Here is a 21,135-nt window from a genome sequence, read left to right as displayed (position 1 = left end):
TAGAGGGCAGGTCGGGGAGAAATGACCCTTTACTCCACAATAGGAGCAGAGGCCCAGATTCCTCCATCTCCTGCCCACTGCCTCTGGCAAACGTGCAGAGCCCACCGACATCGGTTCTGACCACGGAGCAGGTGTAGCCATGGGCTCCGGATTCCGCGCAGGTCTTTGTCGGGACCGCAGCAGGTTGTCCACCCAGATTGCCATGCTGATGAGCTGGTCAAGTGACAGGTTGTCATCATGGCAGGCTAACTCCATCTGTACATCCTCCCGCAGTCCGCTGCGGAAAACAGTGACCAAAGCCGACTCGTTCCATCCGGTTGAGGCCGCGATGGTCCAGAACTCCAGGGCAAACTCCGAGACGGGCCTAGATCCCTGGCGTAGTCGGAGTAGGCGCTCACCCCCCTCGGCCCTCCACAGGATGACCAAACACCGAGCGGAAGAGGAGGGTGAAGAGCTCGTAGGACTTGACCTCGGGTCCGCCCATTTCCCAGACCGCGCACCCCAATCCAGGGCCCGTCCAGTCAGTGCCGAGATGACAGTGGCTACCCTGTCTCTCCCGGAGACAGCCTCGGCTTAGCGTTTGAGGTACAGGTCGCACTGCAGAAAGAATCCCTTGCATCTCACTGGCACACCGTCAAAGCGCTCCGGGAGGGACAGGGGTATTCCGCGGACGGGCTCAGATGAGGCAGGTAGTGGTGGTGTGGGGGCTGGTGCCGGAATCTGGAGACTGGAGGGACTGCACATTCCCCTCCAAACGCAGGATGGTTGCCAGTACGCTGTCCATGGCGCTGCCGAGTCTATAGAGACAGTCCTCTTGATGCTGGACTCTCCCTACAATCGTCGCCAACTTGTCCTTTCTCGCTGATTATTCTGTCACGTTGTATAATGATAGGAGACAGGTGCAGGAATAAGAAATAGTTTTTAGAAATATGTCCCCGTCATGAACATGACGGGGACATACATACATACACACACTACTGTTCAAAAGTTTGGGGTCATTTAGAAATGTCCTTGTTTATGAATGAAAAGCACATTTTTTTCTACATTAAAATATAACATCAAATTGATCCGAATTCAACTTGCTCATTTGTGCACCGGGGCCTCCCTCTCCTCTTTCTATTCTGGTTAGAGACAGTTTGCGCTGTTCTGTGAAGGGAGTAGTACACAGCGTTGTACCAGATCTTCAGTTTCTTGGCAATTTCTCACATGGAAGAGCCTTCATTTCTCAGAACAAAAATAGACTGACGAGTTTCAGAAGAAAGGTCTTTGTTTCTGGCCATTTTGAGCGTGTAATCGAACCCACAAATGCTGATGCTCTAAACAAGGCCATTTTTTTTGCTTCTTTAATCAGGACAACAGTTTTCAGCTGTGCTAACATGATTGCAAAATGGTTTTCTAATGATCAATAAAGACTTTAAAATGATAGACTTGGATTAGCTAACACAACGTGCCATTGGAACACAGGAGTGATGGTTGGTGATAATGGGCCTCTGTACACCTATGTGGATATTCCATAAAAAATATGCCATTTCCAGCTACATTAGTCATTTACAACATTAACAATGTCTACACTGTATTTATGATAATTTTGATGTTATTTTAATGGACAAAACATTTGCTTTTCTTTCAAAAACAAGGACATTTCTAAGTGACCCCAAACTTTTGAACGGTAGTGTACGATTTTAGAAAATACTACATCCTAGGCTACAACACAGTGCATTGAGGAATGTATTATTGTTAGTACACAAATATTGTCCAACTGCAGTGATGTAGGCTAATTTGAATAACCGCTCAAACGTCCTTTCACTTTTCATGCTGAAATAAAGCCCTGATTTTACAACCATTTGGATCAGTTATGGGTTTATTTGACAGTTTGCAATGTCCAGAAAATTACATTAGGCCACTCATATGGTGTATTTTGTCGGGATGTATCAGTGTTTACAGATAGAAAAATAGGCTATAGCCTATGGTAGGCCTATGACACTGAGATGTGCTGTCTGTCGTGGATCATGTGTCCCAAGTCGTCCTATAATTAACGTTGCCACCAGCATATGCCTAAAAAAACTCTAAATCCCAAAACCTTCAAACAAGTGTCATGCAGTGCACACCCACAACATGACAGTCTATTCATCGTTTAGTGTCATATCCATCTTTGAGAATGGCCCACTGGAATGTACTAAAATTAAAACAGGTGTGCACTTCACACCCTGTGTGTTAAATGCTGTGGGTCCCTTCATATGCATTCAACTCATTACATGGCATGCCACTGCTGGTGATCTGGTCCAATTGATTCTGCTGGGGGTGTTATGGTAAGTTTGGGTTGACATGTTTGGGGAGATGCCTCTCTGTGATATCAACTCCCGTTGGTGCGTGTCCTATGGCATGGTATCAACTGAGGGTATCTGAGGTATTGGGAGCATTAGGGTGAGGGTTACTTTGGTAACTTGAGGGTTAGTTTGGAGGCACCTTTGGCAGCGATTACAGTCTCGAGTCTTCTTAGCTGTGACGCTACAAGCTTGGCACTCCTGCATTGTCTTGGCTGTGTGCTAGGGTCGTAATCCTGTTGGAAGGTGAACCTTAGCCCCAGTCTGAGGTCCTGAGCCCTTTGGAGCAGGTTTTCGTCAAGGATCTCTCTGTTCTTTACTCTGTTCATCTTTCCCTCAATCCTGACAAGTCTCCCAGTTCCTGCTGCTGAAAAGCATCCCCACAGCATGATGCCACCACCACCATGCTTCACCATAGGGAAGGTTTCCTCCAGACATGACGCTTGGAGTTCAATCTTGGTTTCATCAGAACAGAGAATCTTGTTTCTCATGGTCTGAGAGTCTTTAGTTGACTTTTGGCAAACTCCAAGTGGGCTGTCGTGCCTTTTACCCGAGGAGGGGCTTCCGTCTCGCTACTCTACCATAAAGGCATGATTGGTGGAGTACTGCAAAGATGGTTGTGCTACTGGAAGGTTCTCCATCTCTACAGTGGAACTCTAGAGCTCTATCAGAGTGACCATCGGGTTCTTTGTCACCTCCCTGACCAAGGCCCTTCTCCCCTGATTGTGCAGTTTGGCTGAGCGGCCAGCTCTTGGAAGAGTCTTGGTGATTTAAAACTTCTTCCATTTAAGAATGATGGAGGACACTGTGTTTTTGGGGACTTTCAATGCTGCAGAAATGTTTTGGTACCCTTTCCCACATCTGTGCCTTGACACAATCCTGTCTCGGAGCGCTACAGATAATTCCTTCGACCTCATGGCTTGGTTTTTGCCCTGACATTTACTGTCAACTTTGGGACTTTCCAAATCATGTCCAATCAGTTGAATTTACCACAGGTGGACTCCAATCATGTTGTAGAAACATCTCAAGGATGATCAATGGAAACAGGATGGACCTGAGCTCAATTTCAAGTCTCATGTTTAATACATTTTCTAAAAAAATGTAATCCTGTTTTCACCTTGCCATTGTGGGGTATTTTGTGTAGATTGCTGAGGAAAACATTTAATTCAATCCATTTTAGAATAAGGCTGTAACGTAACAAAATGTGGAAAATGTCAAGGGGTCTGAATACTTTCTGAATGCACTGTATTTGTAAGCAGGGATTATTTTTATGAGCTCGAGAGAACAATATACTGTAAATTTAGCTTTACCTGCATTCAGATAGAGCCCGGTCAGATCGAGCCTTATCCACCAAGTGCTAACAGTCAGTATCTATACTGAACAAAACTATAAAAGCAACATTCAACAATTTTACTGAGTTACAGTTCATATAAGCAAATTGAAATAATGTCTTTAGGCCCTAATCTATGGATTTCACATGACTGGGCAGTTGTGCAGCCATGGGTGGGCCAACTGGTGAGCCAGGCCCAGCCAATCAGAATTGACTGAGGTTTTTTCCCCACAAAAGGGCTTCATTACAGACTGAAATACTCTTCAGTTTCATCAGCTGTCTGTTTGGCTGGTTTCGGATGATTTTGCAGGTGAAGAAGCTCCCCAGGGGACGTCCTGAGCTGGCATGGTTACATGTGGTCTGTGGTTGTGAGGCCTGTTGGACGTAATGCCAAATTCTCTGAAACAACGTTGGAGGCGCCTTATGGTGGACAAATGAACATTAAATTCTCTGGCAACAGCTCTGGTGGACATTCCTGCAGTCAGTATGCCAATTGCACTCTCCCTCAACTTGAGACATTGTGTGGCATTGTTTTGTGACTGGCCTTTAATTGTCCCCAGCACAAGGTGCACCTGTGTAATGATCATGCTATTTAATCAACTTCTTGATATGCCACACCTATCAGGTGGATGGATTCTTTTGGCAAGGGAGAAGTGTTCACGATCAGGGATGTAATTACATTTGTGCCCCAAATTTGAGAGAAATAAGCTTTTAGTGAGTATGGAAAATTTCTGGGATCTTTATTTTTTTCAGCTCATGAAACATGGAACCAACACTTTACATGTTACTTTTATATTTTTGTTCAGTATAAATGTGGTCAAGAACTGCAAAAAAAGACCTAGTTAAGCTACAGCTGGCCCAGAACAGAGCAGCACATCTTGCTCTCCATTGTAATCAGAGGGATAATATAAATACTATGCATGCCAGTCTCTCTTGGATACGAGTTGAGGAGAGATTGAATGCATTACTTATTTTTATAAGAAACATTCATGTGTTGAAAATTACAAATTGTTGCATAGTCAACTTACACACAGTTCTGACACACGGACTTACCCCACCAGACATGCCACCAGGGGTATTTTCACAGTCCCCAAATCCATAACGAATTCAAGAAAGCGTTTAGTATTATATAGTCATTATTTATTGGAACTCCCTTCCAGTTCATATTGCTCAAATGAGTAGCAAACCTAGTTAAAAACAAACAAACAGATAAAGCAACACCTCACAGCACAACACCTCTCCCCTATTTGACCAATATATTTTGTGGATATGTATTAATAAGAAGGCTATGTGTGCGTTTTTTAAATTCATGTAGTTCTGTCCTTGAGCTATTATTGTCTATTAATGTTCTGTATTATGTAATGTTTTGTGTGGACCCTGGGAAGAGTAGCTGCTGCTTTCGCCAACAGCTAATGGGGATCCTAATAAAATGCAAAACAAAAAATGTGGGGGTATCATTCATGTAGTTCTGTCCTTGAGCTGTTCTTGTCTATTAATGTTCTGTATTATGTAATGTTTTGTGTGGACCCTGGGAGGTTACATTTTTTTACAGACAAGTCAATATTGTTAATGTAAATAGTACAGGACCCAGAATCGACCCCTGTGGGACACCTTTTCTTATGTCCAGAAAACCTGATCTAACACCATCAGTAGTTACACATTGAGTTCTATCTGTCAAGTATTTGTTTTACCAGTTACATGCAGCCTGGTCTAGGGCATTTGAGGAAAGCGTCTGAATTAGCAGTGAGTGATTAACAGTATCGAAGGCTTTTGACAGGTCAATGAAGAGGGCAGCACAATGTTGCCTTTTATCCATACAGTTAACAACATAATTTATACTGTAGCTAGGGATGCAACAGAGATAGTGTTATGATCTGGTCTAAAACCAGACTGATGTATGTTTAGAATACATTTCAAAGTTAAGAAAGATCTTAGCTGAGAATTAATCAAGGATTCTACAATTTTAGCTAGGTAAGAAAGTTTAGAAATAGGTCACAAGGGTCACAACCTTTGTGAAGGGGGAGTATATGGACCACCTTTCAAACCCACATTTTTTTATTTAGGTTTTTTAGCCCATATATATTGTAACTTTTTAGTCACTCAAATATCGCATGAATGCACATTAGACATGGCAAAATACATACAACTGCAAGACAATTTTCTTTAAAAACTGCAAAATGTTCTTTCACCCCATGACAAAATGTGTAGAATTGCAGGTAATAAGCTTTAAACCTGCAAAATTCTCTCCACCAACATGAGGTGTGAACAGTTTGTCATGAACAGTGCTTGTGCCCATAGAAATAGACATGGTGCGTGTGTACGCGCGGGATGTTCCCCAATGCTAGAAGGAGGGCCCCCGAGTGAAAAAGTTTGGAAACCCCTGAGCTAGAGGTTGGTAGAAAGCAATCGATTGACTGACCAGGGTCAGATAAACCACCATTTCTCTCAAATAAAAAGTCTGCCAAGATAAAATGATTAAAAGCAACACATCCCATTTTTCTCAGTTATGCCAGAGTCAGACAGAACTTGCTTAGGCAGAGAAGAAGATTAATTTGTATGTGCATTTACTAATGTTTTCCTAAATGTAAAAGAATCTGTAGCAGAGTCAGAGCTTAAAAAGTAGCTTAATTTAGCTTACTTAATCGAGATAGTACATCTGCAATGTGCCCGGGATGGGTGGTGCATGCATGTTTACTAACCTTCCGCTCCCATAGAAAGCTTTTGTTTGTTTAGTAAATGACATGGGTGCTATAGCATCTACAGCAGGGGTAGCCAATCCTCATCCTCCTGGAGACCTACTGGGTGTAGAGGCTTTTGTTCCAGCCCTACTCAAAACACACCTGAGGTAACATTATTTCTCCAGGAGAAGGGTTGGCCATCCCCGATCTACAGTATGCATGGTGCCAGCTCATCTGAGTGCAAGTTCTATATTCCTGTAAGCTGGGCATTAGGAGGAGCCATGCTGTTCATTCCTCCCTCCCTCTAAGATGTGTTTTGAAAAAACAAATGAATGGATTAATCCACTAATTAGTATTGGAGGCAACATGTTTACAGCCAAACAAATGAAAAGAGGAAAAACATAACTGTGACTTGACTGGCAGGCCAGGTGGTGTGTCATTAAGCTCTGCTGTGCTGTGTGATTAAGTAGACCCACAGTAGCTATGAGGCTGTGCTTCGAATGAATGGAGTGATAAATGCCTCAAATGAGTGACTTCTGTTTGCCTGCGGTCGCTATGGCAATAGAGGCAATGCAGAAATGGAACTGTGGAATTGGTTGCCATGGAGGCATGCTGTGATGCTTTGTGAGGCTCTTAAGTTTGCAAACGTCCTTGTACTGGAATGGATAATGGTAGGATACTTTTTTTCACAGGTGGAAAGAGAGCCTTTTGTGTCATAGGCTATTATAGGACACAATGGTTGTGTGGGACAATGCAAAGCATGACTCATTGTAACACACTGTTAAGAGAATAAAATATGGATGTCTTTTAGTTCACCCTCACTAAACACTTACCCTTTTCAATATCAATACAATTTTCTGGTGGTACTGAGTACTGACATATTGGTACGAGAATGTAAAAAAGAGAAAGAGAATGTATGAAAGACCTATTAAAATAATATATACCAGAAAAGTCTGCTGTGACATTTCAATTTCCCCCTGGGGATCAATCAATATTAGTTGAATCAGAAATGTTAGTGCACGGACAGAACAAAAGCCAGAAAACCCTCGGCCCTCCAGATCTGGAGCGTCCCACTCCTATGCTAACAGAAACACATCAGTCAGACAATCAATCAAAACTATATTTCCTGTCCCCAGGTGCGTCTCGCCTGAAGGTGAGGTCAGAGGTACCGGTAACGGACCAGTGTTCCCCAACCCCTGCTACAGCCAGGCCATCTGTCATAGCCGTGGTGATGGCTACTCGTGTTTCTGCGTGCCTGGGTTCCAGGGTATGCGCTGCCAGACAGAGGTGAACGAGTGTGTGTCACAGCCCTGCAGGAACGGAGCCACCTGTATAGACAGGGTGGGCAGGTACGACTGTCTCTGCAGCCCAGGGTTTACAGGTAAGATGAGAAGAGACAGCTCCTTCAGGGCTTTGTTCAGTAGTTACCAAATGGGAGAAAATGTTTTGAAACAGGCATGTGATATGTGAATTTAGGTGGCAAACCCCCTTAAATGGTTTAGATCAAGGGGTGGCCAATCTTACCTGCAGAGGTCCTGTATGTGAGTGCAGGCTTTTGCTCCAGCCAAGCAGTAACACATCTCTTAATAAACTTGTTTTTAATTATTACTTTGATAAGTTGTATCATGTGTGTTCCCGGTCACAGGATGAAGATTGCTCACCACTGACCCAATGAGTAAAACAGATGCCATCTAGTGGCAATTTGAGTTATGTACACTAGTCCTCAAATCTCACCCTCTGTTCTATAGCCTCTTCTATGCTATAGCCCATACATATAGAAATACAAAAACATGAAATCAGGATATCTATAGCCTTTCCATGCACGATAACATCCAGTTATAGAAATAGAGATTTTCTCATTAAAGATAATCTACGGGTAATCCTAGCTCTTTAGAGAATCTTAGGAAAGATTAAATACACACTTAGAAATATTTTTCTATGTAGTCCATCAGCCTGTGTTCTGGTTTACAGTATGATTGATCTTGGATTCAGAATTACATAGTAGAACACAGATGAAAGCCACGCAGGGGGGCTTATGTCAAAGCTGACACAGAAACAAACAGTAACAACAACACGAGTAAAGGAAACAGAGCCTCTAATATCAGTATATAATGATCAGTAAGCCAGTCAACATGAAAGCATTTCACACTGAGTATTATCTCCACAGGTGCATGTTGATATTCCCCTTCATGTTTCCCTAAACTGACCTGTCCAGATGGTTTGGCCAGTGTGTATTATACGACCAGAGCCCTGTGACTGACTCTGTCGGCCATATTGGATGTTTGATGTTCCAGATGCCACCTGTGAGGTCCAGATTAACGAGTGTCAATCACAGCCCTGCCTCAATGGTGGGAGTTGTCATGACTACGTTAACAGCTTCTAGTGCACCTGCATGTCCAGTTTCCAGGGAGACCACTGTGAAATCGAAATTGAAGAGTGCTAAGACCAGCCATGCCAAAATGGGGCTCTGTGTCCTGTAGGAGTTAATGAATAAGAAGTCTGTGTGTGTGAGAGAGAGAGAGATTTGTATTTTTTTGTGGAGTAAAACAAGAAACGCCTGCATAATGCTTGCTTGCATAGCTTCACTTTTTATTGGAAAAGTAATTAGCACTGAAACTGAAAGATCTGTAACTAAAAATTGTTATCGTTCAGGTACAGCTGGGACTGCTCTCAGACCACCTTCACTGGGCGACACTGTGAAACTCCTCTCCCTCCATGCAATCCCCAGCTCTGTGTCAACAGCGCCACCTGTCTGGAGGACGAGGGGAACTATACATGTGACTGCTGGCCAGGTACAGTACAGTCACACAGTTACAGAACAGAAAGCACTGTGGGCATGTAATTTGTTCTTGAAATGGCACCTGCAGCCCCTCTCTAGACGTCCCCTAAGAAGGTATGAGAGTAAGGTGGAGTGAGGGAAAGACAGGGATCTCATTCTAAGAACTTGGTGAGAGCGTGGTTGTCCTATGGTTATTTTGCATTCAAGCTTCCCACAACTTCCTGGAAATAGTGCAGGATAGTTGCTTGGTTTTGCATTGCTTGCTGTTTGGGGTTTTAGGCTGGGTTTCTGTACAGCACTTTGTGACATCAGCTGATATAAGAAGGGCTTTATAAATACATTTGATTGATTGATTGATTGATTGAATGTATGGTTCTCTTTTATGTCAGCTCTTGGCAATATTCTGGGAATGTCAATAAGCTCTAAATTCTGTTCTCAGAACATGAAGACAACTTTCCATGAAAACCACAAAAACATTAGCAACTTTCATAGAATATTCTTAGAGTGTTATTTAAAAACATATCCATTTATGTTCTCAATATATTGAGAAAGCTATCCATAAAAAATAAAATGTAACCTTTAGAACATGTTCTAAGAATTTTACTTAAAACATACATTCGTTCGCAGAACAACGTTCTATATAAACCACAAGAAAACATGCTGCGTTCGTGACCAAGTGGGGAGTGGGAATTTACCACCATAGAGTTAGATAGATGACTCTAGATTAATAAAACCTATTTTAGCATTGGCATTGCCATTGAGGTCTTCCACCATTTTAAAGTAGTCAACTGGGTAGGCCTTCCTATGGGTGAAGGAAGGATTACATGATTTCCTCCGGGTCATCAGGAGAAATCAGCCAATGGATTATACTCGTGAGCAAACATTCCATAACTGTAGGTGGCAGTAAATATCCAACCTTGGCTTTATACCTGTTCCAACAACACACTCTAGCTGGCAGTATACACCCTTTTAGTATGTTTCCCAACTCATAGAAGTAGTAGGAGAAAAAATGGACTACTTAAAAATGGAGATGGCCTCAATGGTGCTGTCCATGCGCTCACAAACAACATCATGGGAAAGGGTGGTACCAAGTCAGTACAACCTAATGTCAGTACAACCTAATGCATTCAACTGAAATGTGTCTTCTGAATTTAACCAAACCCCTCTGAATCAATGGGACATACATAAAGATGATATCTCTATCATTCTCTATGTTTTCCACATAAGACTGGGTTACATATATTTGAATGGCCCTTCAACTGGTAATTACTAGTGGGAAACTCGTAAATGCCCACTTTGTTACAAATGTAGCACTAGTAACATTCAGAAAACATTCTAAGAATGTTATTTAAAGGACCACTGCAGTCAAAAACATGATTTCCTGTGTTTTATATATGCAATGAACAAAAACATAAATGCAACATGTAAAGTGTTGGTCAAATGTTTCATGAGCTGAAATAAAAGATCCCAGAAATGTTACATACGCACAAAAAGCTTATTTCTCTAAATAGTTAGTGAACATTTCTCCTTTCCAAGATAATCCATACTGTGGCATATCAAGAAGCTGATTAAACAGCATGATCATTACACATTTGCACCTTGTGCTGGGGACAATAAAAGGCCAGTCAGTTTTGTCACAACACAATGCCACAGATGTCTGAAGTTTTTAAGGCTGGGTACAATTGGCATGCTGACTGGAGGAATGTTCACCAGAGCTATTGCCGTCTCCAACATCGTTTTAGAGAATTTGGCAGTGTGTCCAAGCAGCCTCACAACCACAGACCACGTGTATGGTCTGGTGTGGGCGAGCGGTTTGGGCTAGCCAACATCTGGTGAAATTGGAGGGAGCGCAATTCAAATACATATTTGTATTATTAAACATTCATGAACATACAAGTGTCATATCATTTAAAAGCTTAACTTCTTGTTAATCTAACTGCGTTGTCAGATTTCAAAAATGCTTTACGGCAAAAGCATACCATGCGATTGTCTGAGGACGGTGCCCCACATCAACAAATTTTTCAACCAGTACAGGCTTCACAAAATCACAAATAGCGATAAAATAAATCACTTACCTTTGAAGATCTTCCTCTGTTTGCGATCCCAAATACTTCTTTATATCCCAAAAAGTTTAGTTGGTGCCATTGATTTCAGTAATCCACTCGTTTAACATGCAGACAAATGAGTCCAAAAAGCTGCCGCTAAACTTCATCCAAACAAGTCAAATGATGTTTCTATTTAATCCTCGGGTACTCTAAAATGATAAATAAACTATAATATTTCACACGGAAATTAGTATGTTCAATAGGGAAGGCAAATTCGTAAGCGCGCGCCGAAAGACTGATTTGCCTCAGGTGGTAACCTTACAAAAACTCCAAATACTGGTTCGTTTTTCAAAATAGGAGCCTGAAATCTTGAATAAAGACTGTTGACATCTAGTGGAAGCCATAGGAATTGCAATCTGGGTGACGGACATGCATAGAAACAATAGGTTTACATAATAAGAGCCTGGGATCTCCCAAAAGAATTCTGGTTGGATTTTCGCCTGCCATATGAATTCTGTTATAGTCTCAGACATTGTTTTAACAGTTGTAGAAACTTAAAAGTGTTTTCTATCCAATGCTACCAATTATATGCATATCCTGGGCCTGAGAAACAGGTAGTTAATTTTGGGCATGTCAATCAGGCAGAAATTCTGAAAAAGGGACCCTAGCCCTAACAAGTTATGTCAAGATTGTGAACGGAGTGCTCCATTGTGGCGTTGGGGTTATGGTATGGGCAGGCATAAGGTATGGACAATGAACACAATTGCATTTTATCTATGGCAATTTGAATACACAGAGATACCGTGATGAGATCCCGAGGCCCATTGTCATGCCATTCATCCACCGACATCACCTCATGTTTCAGCTTTTATAATGCACAGCCCCAGGTCGCAAGGATCTGTACACAATTCCCGGAAGCTGAAAATGTGCCACTTCTTCCATGGCCTGCATACTCACCAAACATGTCACCCATTGACCATGTTTGGGATGCTATGGATTGATGTGTATGACAGCGTGTTCCAGTTCCCGCCAATATCCAGGAACTTTGCACAGGCATTGAAGAGGAGTGAGGCAACATTCCACACGCCACAATTAACAGCCTTTATGCGAAGGAGATTTCTTGCGCTTCATGACGCAAATGGTGGTCACACCAGATACTGACTGGTTTTCTGATCCACTCCCTACCTTTTTTTAAGGTATCAGTGACCAACAGATGCATATCTGTATTCCCAGTCATGTGAAATCCATAGATTAGAAATTTAGTTTAATTGACTGATTTCCTTATATGAACTGTAACTCGGTAAAATCTTTGAAATTGTTGCATGTTGCATTTACATTTTTGTTCAGTATATTTCCACACTATGAGGTTGGAATAATATCTTGAAAATGATGATAATGCCCTTTTAGTGTTTGAGCTGTTTGAAAAAACAGGCTGAAATTACAGCCTGTTTTGCCGATCAGGAATCTGCGCTCCCGGAACCAATCTGAAACCAAAAACACAGGTTTCCACAACTTCCAATGAACCAAATGTGCTATCTGGGATGGAGAGAGAAGAGGGAAGAAGAGGATGAGCAAGAAGGGGTAGGAGAGAGAGAGAGGGGGAGGGTATTGAGAGAGAGAGAGAGAGAGAGAGAGAGAGAGAGAGAGAGCAAGAGGTCTCACAATGTTGGAAATGTATTTTATATCTTTATAAATACAGAGGTGTGTGTGTGTGCATCCCTCCTTGCGGGCCTGCATGTGTACATGTGTGTGTGTTGTCTATCCCCTCTATATGCTTTATACTCTGTCTGTGTCCTGTTCAGGGTTCAAGGGTCGTCAGTGTGAGGTGGATGTGAGTGAGTGCAGTAGCAGCCCTTGTCTCTATGGAGGCTGGTGTATAGAGCTGTCCTGGCATAGCCTCTATGGTTCAGAGCCTCTGCTTCCAGACCACTACGACCCACAGCACGCTGCAGGATTCATATGCAGCTACCAACCAGGAACCACAGGTAATGTCCCATAGAAACATTATGAATGATTATTGAGAACTGTCAAAACTTGTCCAAGGTTCAAATTGCTGGGGTGCTTGATGATTCTATGCACTCCCATAACAAATTAGGGCATGCTCATTTAAAATGTGAAAACCATAAGTATGGATATGGATATTGGTCCAGCCTATTATTTAGGGCACGCCCAAGAGTCAATGATCAGCTCTCAGTTTGATAACTTTGTGACAGGTACCAAGCATGTGTATGGTTGTAGCTTGGGTTTATTTACAGTTTTCACCCATTCACACTCTTCTTTTACAAAAGAGGAATATTCTAGTCACCCTGCTGCTTACACAAGCCTGTGATCTGCCCGTAAGGCTCAGCAGGTAAGAGTAGTGGCTGCGTCTCCCAACACTGTTCTATAATTGACTCCCTAGCAGTCACCAGTGCTCACTCTGTAAAATAGCACTAATGCATTAGTCTTAATCCTGAGGATCTGGCTTTCCCAGACTCCTGCCTGCAGTAGGACTCAGCACTGTGTTTAGTTGTGCGTGGCTAAAGACGAGGACAGGGACTGCCGGATACCCTGATGACCTATGGTCACAATGAGATTGAACACACAGTGGTAGTTGACATCTAGGCGTGCATTCAATTATTGGTGGGAAACTCGTAAACCAACGCAATGCTGAAAATGGAAGTATGGATTTCGAGCATTCTATTGCTAAATGCAGGTATGGTTATATGTTGTTCTTTGTGCTTTATGTATGTGACTATTTGTTTCAATGACAATGCATGCTTGTAATGGCATTGCTATACAATCTCATTGAAGTAAATGGAATTAAGTGATTATTGTTGATCATCATCGTGTTTTAAGCTTCCCATCTTTTCTGTGTGTTGTCGTAAACTGGATTGAGAAAATATCTTAGTCTAGTAACTTTTGTTGCTATGTGGTTGCTACTGTATATACGATTGAATGGGTCTATTGGCCTGAATAGAAGCTATGGTACTGTATTTTACCACTAACATATTCTTATACTAAGAATAGATGCTTATGGTTTCAGAACCTATACTATTCTTTATCTGAAATCAAATGGAATTGAAAACTAGACATGGACATTTTACTTTACTTTTACTTAATCCTTTTACTTAATCAACGTTGACACTGCCAGTTGTTCCATCACAAACTGTCATGAACATAAAGCTCCCGGCTACAATCCAATCAAAGCCACACTGACATTATCCCACCCCTGGTAAACCACTATTGGCTTAAAAAGTCAAACGTAACACAATATCTGCCAATTAATTACCAGCATAATTTCCCCTCTGTCTTGTCATGACTGTCCTGTGAGAATCCGAATGGGTCAGAACAGCTTGGCAATGGATGGCAGTAACCAGACCCTCTCTACAGAGGGGGGGAGCTGCTGGGGGGTTGACAGTTCACACCCTGTTGTAAATTAAAGGAGAGGAGATCTAGATCTCCCTCTCCAAAATCCACAAAGGAATGTGCTTTGTCTCCAGAGACTTTCCCCGCTGAAACTTTAACACGTTCAAAAGCGAAAACTGGAACAATATTTCAAACATTAGAACATGGGAAATGGTCAGAGGTGATCTAAAGAATAATAATGTCATATGGGATGCTATTTTAAAAGTGTTATATAGGAAATACTTTAACTCTTACATCTAGACGTTCCGCTAGCGGAACACCTGCTCCAATATCCAATGATAGGCGTGGCGCGAATTACAAATTTCTCAAAAATACAAAAACTTCAATTTTTCAAACATATGACTATTTTACAGCATTTTAAAGACAAGACTCTCCTTTATCTAACCACACTGTCCGATTTCAAAAAGGCTTTACAGCGAAAGCAAAACATTAGATTATGTCAGCAGAGTACCCAGCCAGAAATAATCAGACACCCATTTTTCAAGCTAGCATATAATGTCACAAAAAACAAAACCACAGCTAAAATGCAGCACTAACCTTTGATGATCTTCATCAGATGACACACCTAGGACATTATGTTATACAATACATGCATGTTTTGTTCAATCAAGTTCATATTTATATCAAAAAACAGCTTTTTACATTAGCATGTGACGTTCAGAACTAGCATACCCACCGAACACTTCCGGTGAATTTACTAAATTACTCACGATAAACGTTCACAAAAACATAACAATTATTTTAAGAATTATAGATACAGAACTCCTTTGTGCATCGAGGTGTCCGATTTTAAAATAGCTTTTCGGTGAAAGCACATTTCGCAATATTCTGAGTAGATAGCCCAGCCATCACAGCTAGCTATTTTGACACCCACCAAGTTTGATTCTCACCAAACTCCGATTTACTATTAGAAAAGTTTGATTACATTTGGTGTTCTTCGTCAGAATGCACTCCCAGGACTGCTACTTCAATAACAAATGTTGGTTTGGTTCAAAATAATCCATAGTTATATCCAAATAGCGGCGTTTTGTTCGTGCGTTCAAGACACTATCCAAGGGTGACGAAGGGTTACGCGCCCGACGCGTTTCGTGACAAAACAATTCTAAATATTCCATTACCGTACTTCGAAGCATGTCAACCGCTGTTTAAAATAAATTTGTATGCAATTTTTCTCGTAAAAAAGCGATAATATTCCGACCGGGAGTGGTTGTTTTCGTTCAAAGAGAGAGAAAATAAAAACATGGTGTCCCCTCGTGCACGAGCCTCAGTCTCATAGTACTCTGACTGGCCACTATCCAAACGCGCTAATGTTTTTCAGCCAGGGCCTGCAAAGCCACGATTCAGCTTTTTGCCACCTTCTGAGAGCCCATGGGAGCCGTAGGAAGTGTCACGTAACAGCAGAGATCCCCTGTTTTGGATAGAGATATTCAAGAAGGCCAAGAAATGGTCAGACAGGGTACTTCCTGTTTGGAATCTTCTCAGGTTTTGGCCTGCCAAATGAGTTCTGTTATACTCACAGACACCATTCAAACAGTTTTAGAAACTTTGGAGTGTTTTCTATCCAAAGCAAATAATTATATGCATATTCTAGTTTCTGGGCAGGAGTAATAATCAGATTAAATCGGGTACGTTTTTTATCCGGCCGTGAAAATACTGCCCCCTATCCATAACAGGTTAACTTAAAGTATATACACTACATTTACGAAGTCTCAATCCTTACCGTTGTATATAAAATCTGAAAATTTAAGATAGGAATCTGATTTTAGGAGCCATGAGAGAGAATTTGTCTCCAATAAACTTTGCAGAGTAAGTAGCCACGCCCCAAGTGAGGTCAGAGTGCATGTCAGCCTGACGAAACTGTCCCTTTCGAACAGAGTGCATAAAAGGATGGGTAAAGAAATTAACATTTAGACCAGAACATCGCCAGGCTGCAGCTGCTTGTGTAAAGTGGTTTGAACTCTGAATAACAACACAACATGGAGAAAACTCCCCTCTCAGACAGTCACTGGTACAGCTGATTAGCTGTCATAAAAAAGTATCTAGAAAAGTGAATTTAATTGGGACCATTCTACTACCCTTCACACCATCCTATTCTACTACTCTTCTCAAATCACTGTAGTACGCTACTCTCATCACCCAATGGGAACCATCGATAGGGCTGGCTAGCCTATCTTCAAAGGAGCATCGTCCAGAGTGAACAACAGTAGATGAGACAGGTCTGGACCCCTTTCAGACAGTCAGAGCCTTACAAGTGTGCCGCTGAAAGGTCCATCACCCTTCCTAAGGAGGGTTGGTTCTCACAGAGACCCACAGCGAATTAAGGCATTTCAACGTCAATACATTCATGATTTCTTACTCCAAACGGGCGGCAAAGTATATGATTACTGTGAGAATAGTTTCTAAAATGTATCAACGATAAGTGTATTTTTCTCTCTCTATCTCTCCATGTCGTTGTGTAACAAGCCGCCATATGGTGTGTCAGTCTGCTAGGAACCTTTTCCTAATGTATTAAGTGTGTATGTTATCCTGTGTTATCATTTAGTTAGCTGGTAAATAAATAAAATTAACGGATTTGTGTAGTACTGAATCATAATTAAGGCTGGGGGTTTTGCAGATGCAAGGAGGTTATGACTGTTCAGAATGATGAAATGATAAGAGGTTATGATTAATACGTTGACTGTTTAATGGATGTGATAGGTAAGAACCTTTAGAGTTTAATTCGGGAGATGGTAACTCTTTAAACAACCGCTCTCTTGGTGCCCCGAATCCTAATGAGTTCATTGTTACATGATTCATTTAATTGGGTAACTATTAAACATAGTTAAGTTCATTAGATAAATAACAGTCATCAGATTAATGAAAGTAAAGTCACCTCAATCCGTATGTAGCCAGTTAGCGATGCTAATGATAACTAGCATCTTGTAGGTAGACAAAAAGACTTTCCACAAAAACCTTCTCAATTAAATGTAAACTGCAATGTCCCACTGAGCATAAACAGGTTGAATCAATGCACGTCATAAAATGTTTTTTATGTGATGACGTTAAAACGACGTGGAAAACTGATTGGATTTGAAAAAGTAATCAACGCAAGGGAATTTCATATTTTTTTCACCGAACTTTTACGTTGATTTCACGTTCGTTGACAACTCAACCAAATGTAAATAAAAACCAGATATTGAACTGACATCTGTGCCCAGTGGGTAGGCTTACTTGACAAGACTAGAGGGGCCACGCCTGCTCCTGCTTTTTCTCTCTGGCGCTCAAGGGCGCCAGACTGCCTATCATTGCACATACCTGTCCCCTTCGTTACGGGCACCTGTGCCTCATTGGATCCACCTAAACTCCATCATGATTTGATTGTCTGCCCTTTATCGGTCTGTTTCCTCTGTTCCATCCCTGTGTCAGCATTGATGTCGTTATTTTGTCCCCTGCCCAGACGCTGTTCCTGTCCTGTTTCATGTCCGGTATTTATTAAATGTCTCCAGCGTCGATCCTCACAGTATGCTGACACCAAAATTGGACGCATCACGGAGACCTTGTTTTTTGTTGGTGATGTTGGGTCCGGGTTCCGGATCAATGGTACCGGGGGTGCCTCAGTTAACTCGTCGGGCTTCCATGCCCTAGCTGGCTCGAGAGGTTTTTCTTGCCCAGGTGGGCTCGCAAAACACCAGACTCAACGTCAACAGTGAAGAGGCGACTCTGGGATGCTGGCCTTCTAGGCAGAGTTGCAATGAAAAAGCCCTATCTCAGACTGGCCAATAAAAAGAAAAGATTAAGATGGGCAAAAGAACACAGACACTGGACAGAGGAACTCTGCCTAGAAGGCCAGCATCCCGAAGTCGCCTCTTCACTGTTGACGTTGAGACTGGTGTTTTACGGGTACTATTTAATGAAGCTGCCGGTTGAGGACTTCTGTTTCTCAAACTAGACACTAATGTATTTGTCCTCTTGCTCAGTTGTGCGCCGGGGCCTCCCACTCCTCTTTCTATTCTGGTTAGAGACAGTTTGCGCTGTTCTGTGAAAGGAGTAGTACACAGCGTTGTACCAGATCTTCAGTTTCTTGGCAATTTCTCGCATGGAATAGCTTTAATTTCTCAGAACAAGAATAGACTGACGAGTTTCAGAAGAAAGGTCTTTGTTTCTGGCCATTTTGAGCCTGTAATCAAACCCACAAATGCTGATGCTGCAGATACTAAACTAGTCTAAACAAGTCCATTTTTTTGCTTCTTTAATCAGCACAACAGTTCAGCTGTGATAACATAATTGCAAAATGGTTTTCTAATGCTCAATAAAGATTTTAAAATGATAAACTTGGATTAGCTAACACAACGTGCCATTGGAACACAGGAGTGATGGTTGCTGATAATGGGCCTCTGTACGCCGATGTAGATATTCAATAAAGAATCTGCCGTTTCCAGCTTCAAAAGTCATTTACAACATTAACAATTTCTACACTGAATTTCTGATCAATTTTATGTTATTTTAATGGACAAAAAATGTGCTTCTTTAAAAAGCAAGGACATTTCTAAGTGACCCCAAACTTTTGAACGGTAGTGTACATCATGGTTGGACTGTCTGTCGGTCTGATGCCAATTTTGGTTGCCCTTAGTTTGACGATGTAATCCAGACTAGTGTTTTCTCCATCTCCTTAGCTATCATACTCAAATTCCACTGATTTCAAAACTCGGTCCTCCAGAAAGTGGAGAGCATACACATAACGTTAGCTAGCGAGCCAGCCAGCTAACGTTAGCTAGCTAACAGTATACTTTAACTTGACATTATGTTTATGCAGTTTTACTATAAAATACTTTATTTTTTTAAAGCAGTGTTCGCCACAATTATCTAGACATACTGACCAGCTCCAATAGACAGAAGCGTGCTATATGGCAGACCAATCCAAACTCATCTCTTGGCATGTCCGGCCCACATTATCTCAGCCAATCATGGCTAGAGGTAAGGTTGCTCGCTTTTTCTGTGGCTAAACCAACTAAGCCCTTAATTTAACAATTTTATTCGTATTTACAAATGGCAGACAAGTTTAATATTAAGGCACATGAAAGTTCACATGTTCGAGAAGGCATTTCTGCCAAAAAAAACGCATTTTGATTAAAAAATATATTTTTTACTTTCAAACGGCTCTCCTGTGATGTCGTGACTTGCAACATACACCAAGTTTCCTGGATCAGGTCACAAATACTGTACCTCTTTTCATTACGGTGCTAGCAGCCACGTGACCAACAACACAAACAAACGGACTATACAGATACAAGTAGTGATTGGAGTTACTAAACGGACTATCCACTTCATTTTTGAACGCTTTCAAAACTCGGAAGCCAAACGTGTAAACTATGGATACAACTTCCTCTGCGCTCTTGCGTTAATTAATATGCGCACCACTAGAAATCTCTGCATTAGCATGTTTCTGTTAGCCGATACATCCTGAAAAATAGTGTAGGCTACCTATGATTTCATTAGGCACGTGATACTTTTTTTTAAGCATTGAGCTTATGAATAATGGGCTAATATGCATACGCTTCTAGTTTAGGCTATAGGCTACAACCCAAGCCTGTCAGTCTTTGTTTTGTTGCGCAATTACGCACCTAATAACGCAATTAATTTGTTTGTTTTTTGGGGGAGGTGCAGCAGCACCTACTTCCCGTGGCTATGGCACTCCTCGAACAGTGTTGCCTACCCCTGGGCTATAGGCTATGCAAGCCTCTCCTCATAGGCCATTCCTCTTTCGTAAAGTCCAAGGAAAAGCTATAGGAAATGTATTTGTATAATTTTTTTATACTAGGCCTATTCAGCACTGAGCCCGTTCTTCAGGGTCTCTGCTTTTTGCTGCCACTAGATGTAGAAGTGAGTGTTTCAACACTAATCTTAGGAATGGAACACCCTGGATAAAAACTTGTTTTTAAGTCTTATTTGATAGTGAGGGACACATTCAACCCGACAATTGGTCAATTGTGTTCCTAGAGATTATGGAAATGCCTCTGTTGACGTTAAACATTTTTTGGGTGAATCCGAATAGTTTACAGTTGGTTAATGAAGGACTCCAGGCTATGGATCTTTTCACAACTAATCATCTTTAACATTAAAAGTAAAAGTTAATATTAATGGTAAATTAAATGGCTAGTTGCAGGACGAAGCTGCAAGTTTACCTGTCATGTCCACAACAATGGACCAGCAGACCAAGCAATATGCGAGAGGAGGACAATTATTCTGGTCAGTGTCAAATTAATTAATTAATTTTATTTAACCTTTATTTAACTAGGCAAGTCAGTTAAGAACAAATTCTTATTTACGATGACGGCCTGGCAAAAGGCTTCCTGCGGGGATGGGGAATGGGATTTAAAATTGAAATAAGTTAAATAAAATATAGGGCAAAACACATCACAACAATTAATTTATCAGGTACTGAGGCGATCAATTCTGTTACTTGTTATTCGTGTGAGATATTTCCATTTTGGGATAGTCATTCACTGAATTGCTAGTACTAGTTGCTCATTCTGCTACAGTGGTTACAAATGTCTCGCTCTCGGTGGAATGTGTATGCATTATCACATGATAC

At 41.5% G+C, this 21,135-nt stretch overlaps 1 pseudogene; it reads left to right on the top strand.

The window, feature by feature from the left end:
• Window positions 1-680: 680 nt before the first annotated feature.
• The window catches only part of LOC115193011 (protein crumbs homolog 1-like), a 38,052-nt pseudogene continuing 17,597 nt past the window's right edge, over window positions 681-21,135 (top strand).

This window comes from Salmo trutta, chromosome 4 (genome assembly GCF_901001165.1).
Source record: "Salmo trutta chromosome 4, fSalTru1.1, whole genome shotgun sequence".
NCBI classification, from domain to species: Eukaryota; Metazoa; Chordata; class Actinopteri; order Salmoniformes; family Salmonidae; genus Salmo; species Salmo trutta.
This window is presented reverse-complemented; position numbering and strand designations above follow the sequence as displayed.